Here is a 9421-nt window from a genome sequence, read left to right on the forward strand (position 1 = left end):
CTAGAAGCTCAAAAGAATTACCATCACAGGCAGCTATCTTGACAAGGGCTAGCCTACACCTTGACTAGGGCTAACACATTGGTGTTGTAAAGCTCAGCACAACCAGTAGATGGCATCAAAGCGATACAGAAAACAATAATACTTTGTTGCCCTCTAATGGTGGTCTGGTGGTTTGTAACTCAGATATGGTAGCCCTTGCTTTGATGTAGTGTTGCTCAAATTGGCAGCTTTAAGATATGTGGACTTCAATTCCCAGAATTCCCTAACCAGCATGGCAAAACAAGAAACAACTTCCATCTATACAAAACCAGGAGAGAAAATACAAAAGCTATTTTTATAGAGCAGGGGTGTCAAACTGCCAGCCCACGGGCCGGACGCATCACGACAAAACTGCGCCCACCCCATTGCCGACAATGGGGAAAAAGTTCCGATACGTTGCGCGATGTCATGTGACATCGTGAGTTTGACATGTCTGTTATAGAGCAAGGGAAGCTTTTGGGGGAATATGAATATGAATCCCTATCCAAACGAGGCGGGAAGGGCCAGACTGTACAAATACCATATCAAGGATCCTGGGCAGGAATTATAAAAAGGATGTGAAAAAGAGATGTGGGGAAACAAGGGATTTTCGATGTTGGAAAAATATTGCAGGAGGGCATAAAAATATGCAACCAACTTATTCATTTCTAGACAGGAAGAATGTAACTATTTTTTCTTTATAAATCAGTGATATCCTGAAAGCTTGAATCGATTTCTATGTTTCATAAACTGAACATAGAGAACTACTTCACAAACTACTTCAAATTCAATAATTTCATAAGACAAAAATATGCATGTGGCCATTTACACAGAACATAGATACCGAACATAAATAACTCATATACAACAAAGCCACATATAGCACATTAAATCTACTTAGTATCAATAATTTATATATTGATTAAAATTTAATTGAGAAGCAGCTTGTAAGAGAGGTGAGAGTTCATGCCATCTAAATGATGAACAAAAAAATCTACTTAAAAGGATAAAAGCAGTACTTGGCTGAAGGATTATGGATGATATATATGGAGTGCGCCTTATTGAAGAAGGCTGCAATGTATGTATAAACCCCAACGAAGATTTAAGTGGCCCACTGAGACAAGTGTTTTGCAGCTCTAGACCATTACAAATGTGATTTTTACATCCTTCATTTTCAAGAGACTGACTACAATGGCCATTTTGTTATCTGAATAACAAAGGGATCCCAAGGGGTATAGCCTGTACGGAATCCTGTTTTAATTTGAAACCATCCTATTATTCTAGCAAAAAACAACAACAAGATTTCCGGCAGTCAACTAGAGATCCTTTCTATTGCTCCCAAACATAGCCAGGCTGTCCTTTACTCAATGCACAAATTCAGTGTCTCATTAGCTTTCATTAAAAATTGGCCAATAAAACACCACGTGTCCTTTCAGAGGTTGAATAACGGATCCCAGCCACAAAATTACTGGCTAAGAATACCAAGAATTACACTTCAATGATACCTGAGAATGTGACTTGACATTTCTCAGACCTGTGATAAAGATCACATATAAATAATGCAACTCTTCCTCATGTACCCATCTAACATTTGATATAATACGGTATCTCACCAATCCTCCAATCCATCTTTGACGCTTTGCAAACACAGCATATTTATGGTCTATTCTGAAATGATGAGATTTCTGTGGTCCTTTGGCTTGGTTTTCTCCTGACTGCCCTTATGCCATAATCCAGGTTTGCAAACCCCAACTCTCGTTGTTAATTTCTGCATTTGAACTCTAGTAAAACCACGTGATGTTCTCCCTATCAAGGAGGCATGGGTGTGAGGTTACATTTTGGCAATCGAACAATGTACCGTTGCCTCTGGAAATTTCTGTACCCTCTGGGATACAGAAGGCAATCCAAGGCATGTGAGATCTGCTTTAGATTTAGATTATGATCTGTTATACCAGAGTCACCTAATGTAACCTCTCTATATAAGTTTCTGCATGTATCAAAAATACACAGGGTTTCATATGTTCATCCTGCCACAAGCAAGCTTTCTCAGAAATCAGAGCTCCCAAAGAAATACCTCTGCAATATAAATTTAAGCTGTCAGTTCTTCTCTAATGATCACTGGTGGCCACGGAGCAAGGCTAGATAACTTCTGCCTCTTCAAGAGTCAGGGGGGAACAGGATGTTACAGTCCCTGAGGGAAAGAACAAATTAAGCCCCCTATTTCCACTCCAGATATAGACATGACCCAACTGCTAATTGACTCTTAGAGGCTGGCACTCTCTACTCTATGTCTGGACAGCTAGTTTAAAGGACAAGGCAAGTCATTGCTACATTTGGTCCTGTCTGTCAAAGTAAGAGTTCAGTAGGAACAGCCAGAACAATAGTGGTGCTGCCTTTCAGCACCTGCTGTTGAGCAGCTGCTTCACTATGTCTAAGACAGGTATTGCTTGGATGCCAACCTCAATCTATTCCAGCCACTATACATTAGGAAATAGTGCTAGAAATAGCAATAGTGCTTAGCAATAGCAATAGCACTTAGACTTATATACCGCTTCACAGTGCTTTACAGCCCTCTCTAAGTGGTTTATAGCAGGGGTCCTCAACCTTGGCAACTTTAAGATTTGTGGACTTCAACTCCCAGAATTCCTCAGCCAGCTTCTGGGAGTTGAAGTCCACAAGTCTTAAAGTTGCCAAGGTTGAAGACCCCTGGTTTACAGAATTAGCATCTGGGTCCTCGTTTTTATTGACCTTGGAAGAAAGTTAAGTCAACCTTGAACCGGTCAGTACTGAATCCCAATCTAATCACTGCGCAACACAGCTCCGATATTGGGAGTTGGGCTCTAAGAAACATTTGGAAAGCCACAATTTCCACACCTCTCTTGTAACCTCCAGTTATTCAACTGAATTCATAGCAAATATAAAGTCTATTTGTTTTTCAGAAATCTATCCATAAACCACACAATTTCTTAATTAAGGTAGTTATTTCGAATGTTATATTTAAAATAACCTCATGAGCATGAGAATGGAGAAGGTTAATGATACACCAAAGAAGCACCCACTTTTCAGAACCTGCAAAAATGTTTTTCTGATTATAAGTAAATACAGGGGCAATTGGGAGCAACAGCCCTGCAAAATGAAATATATTCTTCTTCTATAGCCGAGAGTTAATTGAATGGTAGCTTTCAACTGAATGAGCTTTTGTTTTTTTTATCTCAGAGTTTCAGATCACTATCAGAATTCACCGGCAAAACATTAAGCAATGTAATTTTGGGGAGTATTTCTTAAAAAGAAAAGCAACAAAGAAAGTGCACCTGGCTTCCACTGGATTGAACATATTTCTTTTTCATTGTTATGCTTTTAAAAAAGGGAAAAAAGATTTGGCTATCAAAAGTTCTCCTTTTCTGTAAGGAGGATAATGGAGTGGTTCACGCAAAGCAAGGTAAACAGAATTACAATCCTCCAGCAACCAGATTCAGTGTTTATAAGTCTGGACCACCATGGGACAATCAGACACATTGCAACATTTGATATGCAAAACTCTGTAAGAAGGTTATGCAGTGGGTAACTGTTGAAGGAAAAGACTTCATCATGGTTCAGTCCAAGCCGGGAATAAACAACATGGCAACTGCTTTAGAAAGAAAGTTGCAGTTTATTGAAGAAGAGAGCCAGACAGAAAGATGGCTCTGGAAGAAAAGAGAGAGAGCACATGTAGGGAGTGGGTTTTTATACCCTCTGGGGCTCTTGAGGTTGTCTCCTGTTCCTGTTTGAGGCTTTGTATTTCCTGTGTCATGTATTTCAACCTGAATCTGAGTGTGCCCCTTTGGCATCTGTGGGTTAATCCTATTATGTCCTTAGAGTTTGGGTGGGGTATGTCGATTTTAGGTGTCTTTGTCTTCTTAATCTTCTAGCTTCAACCTTCCTGAATGGTTTACATCTGCATTTCTACAGAGCTGGTTTCTGCTTGGGGGAGGGAGACTTGGGGAGATTAAGAAAAAACTGGGCATGATTTTCTGCCTCTTTTAATATTTCCTTCTCTGGGGGGCTGACTTCCCACAGAACATTACTGGAAAGAGGACTCTTCCCTATCTTCAGTTCAGGGTTTAGACGGGGAGACTGGATGAAGACAGAAGGAGAAGAAGGATGCAGCTGGAAAGATGGTCTTGCATATTACAAGCTAAATTGTTTTAACTCATGTAGGCCTATTGAAAGAAAGAACTACTGATTCTGAAAACCAAAATAAAAAAACTCCAAAGACTAAAAATACCTTGGTTTCTCAAGCAGCTATCCTGTGGTATTGCAGAATACTTGCAGCTGCAAGTTTTGGATTTGACCAATATTGCTACGCAGTTACACAGTCCACCACAATGCTGATATAGCAATGAGAGAGTTGAATGGATGCAGGACCTGCATTGAGAGGTGGCCTTTGTTGGCATAGCTTGTGGACTGGGGAATTCTTGGAGTTGAAGTCCACAAGTCTTAAAGTGGCCAAGTTTGAGGACCCCTGGCCTAGCTAGGTTGCAAAGGTGCAATTAGGCCCAGGAAGATTCAACTTTAATTTCAAGATGCTTGCCTTAATACTTTGGTCATTTTCTCTCTAGGAACTTACAGCATCTTCTAGAGTTATCTAACGATTATCATGCCAAAATAAAAATAATGAGGACAGGCTTTGCATCACCTCAACAATGACTGGGTGATGCTATGAAGACCATGTGGGTCTCTAGTGGGAAATGGCTACTATTGTGCCCATCAGGCATCAGTTCCCTTCCCTAAAGCTTGAGTAAATTTAACAGTCATTTGATAGAGAAGAACATTTGGATCAATATTGAGTTAATAGAAAGTGGAGAATAGGAATAAATGTTCAGTTCTCATAGCAGACGGGTGCAAAAGAAGGGGCCCCTTGGGGGATCTGTATTGGTGCTTTTATTAGGGATGAACAATAACAGTTTGTAATCAGGAGTGAGCAATATCAAGTTATCCCAAAGCCCTCCCCCCCCTTGTATCTGTAAACTGCATGAATTAGTATTCAATGCCAACTTCAGTTCAGTCTAAGAAAGTATGAAGTAATAGACACTGAAGTGGGGAGGTGTCTAAGATGGTGTTCTGGAGTAGGGATGAAAATACTGACTTATTTTTCTTTACCATCTCTATTGCAAAAGGGAAATTCCATTTGAAAAGGGATCAAGAATAAAACTAGTAACATCATGAACTCTTCATTCAAATCAAAGGTCTTCCCTGTGGATAGATGGGGAGACAAAATTAACTCTACATTGATTATATCATATTAAAAATTGGGGCTTCTAACACAAGCAATTCCAACATAATGCTGCATCACTGGTGCCACATGCAGGGAAATATCATCAATGCCACTTCAGATCCAATGCTTGAATACTACATGAATCCATGGATGGATTGACAGTGAATTCTAGTGCTGGAAAAACTTAAACCTGCCTTCCTTTACTGTAGATTATGAAGGGGTTTGCGAGTTCATGACCACCATGACAACCTTGGACCTGACAACAGTGATCGAACACTAGACTTGTTTTTTTTTCCTCTGGAAGAGTGGCAGATGATCTGGAATGGAGGGGATACAGCTAGTCCTTGATTAGCAACTGGTTTGGACAGTGACCATTTTACAGTTAACAACAGTGATGAAAAAGTGACTTTGTGAGCTAAAGTAACTTTGAGGCCAATGCCCTCATTTACAAACTTTGTAGCATCTTTCTCAGTCATGTGTTTGTCATTTACTTGTATGTACATCATCACTGTTTATGTTCTGTTCCTGACCTGTTTTTTTTCCCTTTTCCCTACTCCTTACAGAGTGGAGAGAAGCATAGTGTGTTCTCTAAAAAGTGCTCTCTGCATATTAACAAGCTCTGCTCTGTGTTCTTAATTAGTTGATTAGAACCTCCAGTTGCTGCCTGACTCTGACAAGAGCCTAATTCAATTTCACATTGAATGATTTTTTTTGCCAGTACAACATATAACTGCTTATATTGACCCACAAATGGGAGCAATGTTTTCATCTTTCATGGGGAAGAATGGACAGGGGGAATATGAAAGCTCCTTTAGGCATCTACTGGATACAATCACACAGATTCTTGGCGCTGGGAGGGCATCCTCTTGTATATTAGATCCATGCCTTTTCTAGTTGGTTAATGCCTCCTGGGAATGAATACATGGCTGGATTCAGGCAGTGGCAAATGTATTTTTGTGGGAGGAAACAATCCTAAACATACAGTGGACCATCCCCTCCTCAAGAAGCCTTGGATCCAATGATACTAGACAATTTTTGTCCAATTTGTAACAGTCTTTTTTAAGGAAGATTGTTGAGGGTTCTAAAAATGAATGGAATATCTAGACCTCCTACAGCTTATGACTTGATTAATGTGCTGAAATTGTACTAATCATCCTTACAGACAGGAGTGAGGATACAACATTCATCCAAGATTTCCTTAATAGCAAAAGCACTTAGACTTATATATTTCCCCATAGTTTTTACAGCCCTCTCTAAGCGGTTTGCAGAGTCAGCATATTGTCCCCAACAATCTGGCTCCTCATTTTACCCATCTCAGAAGGATGGAAGGATGAATCAATCTTGAGCCCATCAGGATCAAACTTCAGGCGGTGGGCAGAGCTAGCCTGCAATACTGCATTCTAACCATTTTTAAACTGGCTGTAAGCCGCCCTGAGTCCTCCGGGAGAAGGGCGGGGTATAAATATAATAAATCAAATCAATCAATTAAATCAATCAAGCACCACCAGGGCTTCCTTAAACTCTCAGTGGCTTCTGATAATATTGATTATGATATCCTTCTGGATTGGTTTCAGTGTTTACAAGTCGGAGACATTGTGCTGCAATGGTTTTCCTTTTACCTCTAGGGCCATTTCCAGCTGATATTGGAAGAGCTCTAGGCCAAAACCAGTTTTTCAGAGTCCATCAGAACTCTATTCTCTTCCTGCTCTTATTTAATATCTCTATGAAACCTCTGGGTGTTCCCATTTATTGGGAAAGACCAGATATCATCAATATGCCAGTGGTATCCAACTATACATCTCCGCCCTAAGTCAATCAAACAAGTTCTTTCAAGTTGTATCAAGTTCTTTGTTTTTAGTACTCTGTGTACCACCCAGGATCACTGTCATGAGATGGACAGTTACATAACTCAGAATGAATTGGGTTGTTTTTTTCATATATTCTGTTATCCTGTTATTGTATTGCTTTCTTTGGTTCTAAGTGTTTCTTGTGGTTTTTTTTTTAGTTTTTGTTTTTCACACTATTATCCAATTGTAAACACATCCTACTGAGTCATTAATAAATAAATATTTGCCTTGTGCTTGACAGTTGTCTGTTTAAAGGGTGTCCTCTAACACATGTTATCTAGTTGATCTGGTCAGAATCAGGTGTTAATTTTTTTTTCTAGGACCGCACATCTCTCAGCATGGCCTATGGTGTGTGGTGCAATGTGACAGACAGCATATCTAGCCCAAGGAAGCAGCAACAGTACATTGAAGATGCCCAGTTGTCTGGAGAAGCAACTCCTTCTGTGGAAAGCTATCCCTAAACACATTAGTCTGTGTGCCCTCAGCTCCTGCTGCTCTGCTTGCTTTGTCCATTATTTGCTCAGGAACCAGGTGTTGCCTACAGGATTCCATTTTGTCCTTCCTGAAATGAAACTTCTGTTCTGAAACCACTGACCAAGTTTTAGAGCAGAGTGTCATCAGTATGCTGATTATGCTTGGCTCCACTGCTCCTTAGTATCCAATTTGTAGAAAGTAATCAATAACCTGGAATGTTGCCTACAACAGTAGGAATGAGAGAGAACCATCTGAAATTAAATCTAGACAAGTGAAAAGTGGTTATATAATTATAAATAGGAAAGTGCACTCAAAAGGTTGAGGTTCTCTTTGTTTTGGGAATTGTGTTGCACTACCACAAAAACAGCAGTTTCAAAACACGGGTCCCCTAAATGTTACTGAAATCACGGATCAGTTGTATCAAGAAACAATTTTACACAATTGCATCTAGCAGACCAGCTGAGTTCCTTCCTGAGCCATCTGGATTTTGTAGTTGTATGTTTGTTGCCTGGGTTGCATATCACCTTGATTAATGCAATATATTCTACCTTGGGTACCCTTAAGAAGACTTGAGAAGTTGCAGTTGGTCAAACATTCAGCAGTTAGGCTACCAATAGATATATGATACAAAGAACATAAAAAGTTGATACTAAAATATTTGCACTGGTTGTCAATTACTTGCCCAACGCAATTCATTTTGTTGGCATTGATTCATAATACTCTAAATAGCTTTCAACCAGATTACTGGAGATTATTTGTATAATTATTAGGGAAGCAGATTTTATTATTATACTACAAAGGAGTTTTATGTATTACAGCAGTGTTCCCCAACTTTGGCAAGTTTAAAATGTGTGGACTTCAAGCATGCTGCCTGGGGAATTCTGGGAGTTGAAGTCCACACCTCTTAAAGTTGTCAAGGTTGAGAAACACAGCATTTTAGGAATAAATAAAGTGTAGTTCCTAGCTAACTATAGCCTATCAGAAGAAGAATCACAAGTTCATGTACTCAGTGCATGTAGCAGATCCAGATAACTTCATTCTGCCATCATTTAAAACAGCGGTTCTCAACCTATGGGTCGCGACCCCATTTGGGGTCAATTGACCATTTCACAGGGGTCGCCAAGCAAGGCTGTCTGCCATTTTTTTCCCCTTTTCCAGCGGGTGCCTTACCTCCCTTGAGCTGGGCCAGCTGGTGGTCGCCCTGCTCCATCTCTGCCGCTTGCCAGCTACGCCTCGGCCGGCGCAGGGGGCGGAACCACGCATGCGTGGCGCTCCCGGGCAGGGAAAGTCCTCGACGTACGACCGGTTGGGTAGTCCTCGACTTACGACCGATTTAGTCCTTGACTTACGACCGGTTTAGTCCTCGGCTTACGACCAGTTTAGTCCTCGACTTACAACCGGTTGGGGGTCGCGGCATTAAAAAGATTGAGAACCACTGATTTAAAAGACCAGTTAAGAGCCTTTGGCAAGGCAGAGGAAAACTCCTCACTACATTCTCTCTGGTCTGTCCCATTGCTATCTTTTACCTTTTAGATTTCATTGGTTTTACTATAATTGTTTCATTATTGTGAGCTTCCCAGAATTGTGGCGAGTTGGGCAGCATATGTTGTTGTTAGTTGCGAAGTCATATCCGACCCATCGCGACCCCATGGACAACGTTCCTCCAGGCCTTCCTGTCCTCTACCATCTTCTGGAGTCCATTTAAGCTCACGCCTACTGCTTCAGTGACTCCATCCAGCCACCTCATTCTCTGTCGTCCCCTTCTTCTATTGCCCTCAATCTTTCCCAGCATTAGGCTCTTCTCCAGTGAGTCCTTCCTTCTCATTAG

This window comes from Protobothrops mucrosquamatus, unplaced genomic scaffold (genome assembly GCF_001527695.2).
Source record: "Protobothrops mucrosquamatus isolate PMUCROS unplaced genomic scaffold, P.Mucros_1.0 scaffold226, whole genome shotgun sequence".
Taxonomy (NCBI): Eukaryota; Metazoa; Chordata; class Lepidosauria; order Squamata; family Viperidae; genus Protobothrops; species Protobothrops mucrosquamatus.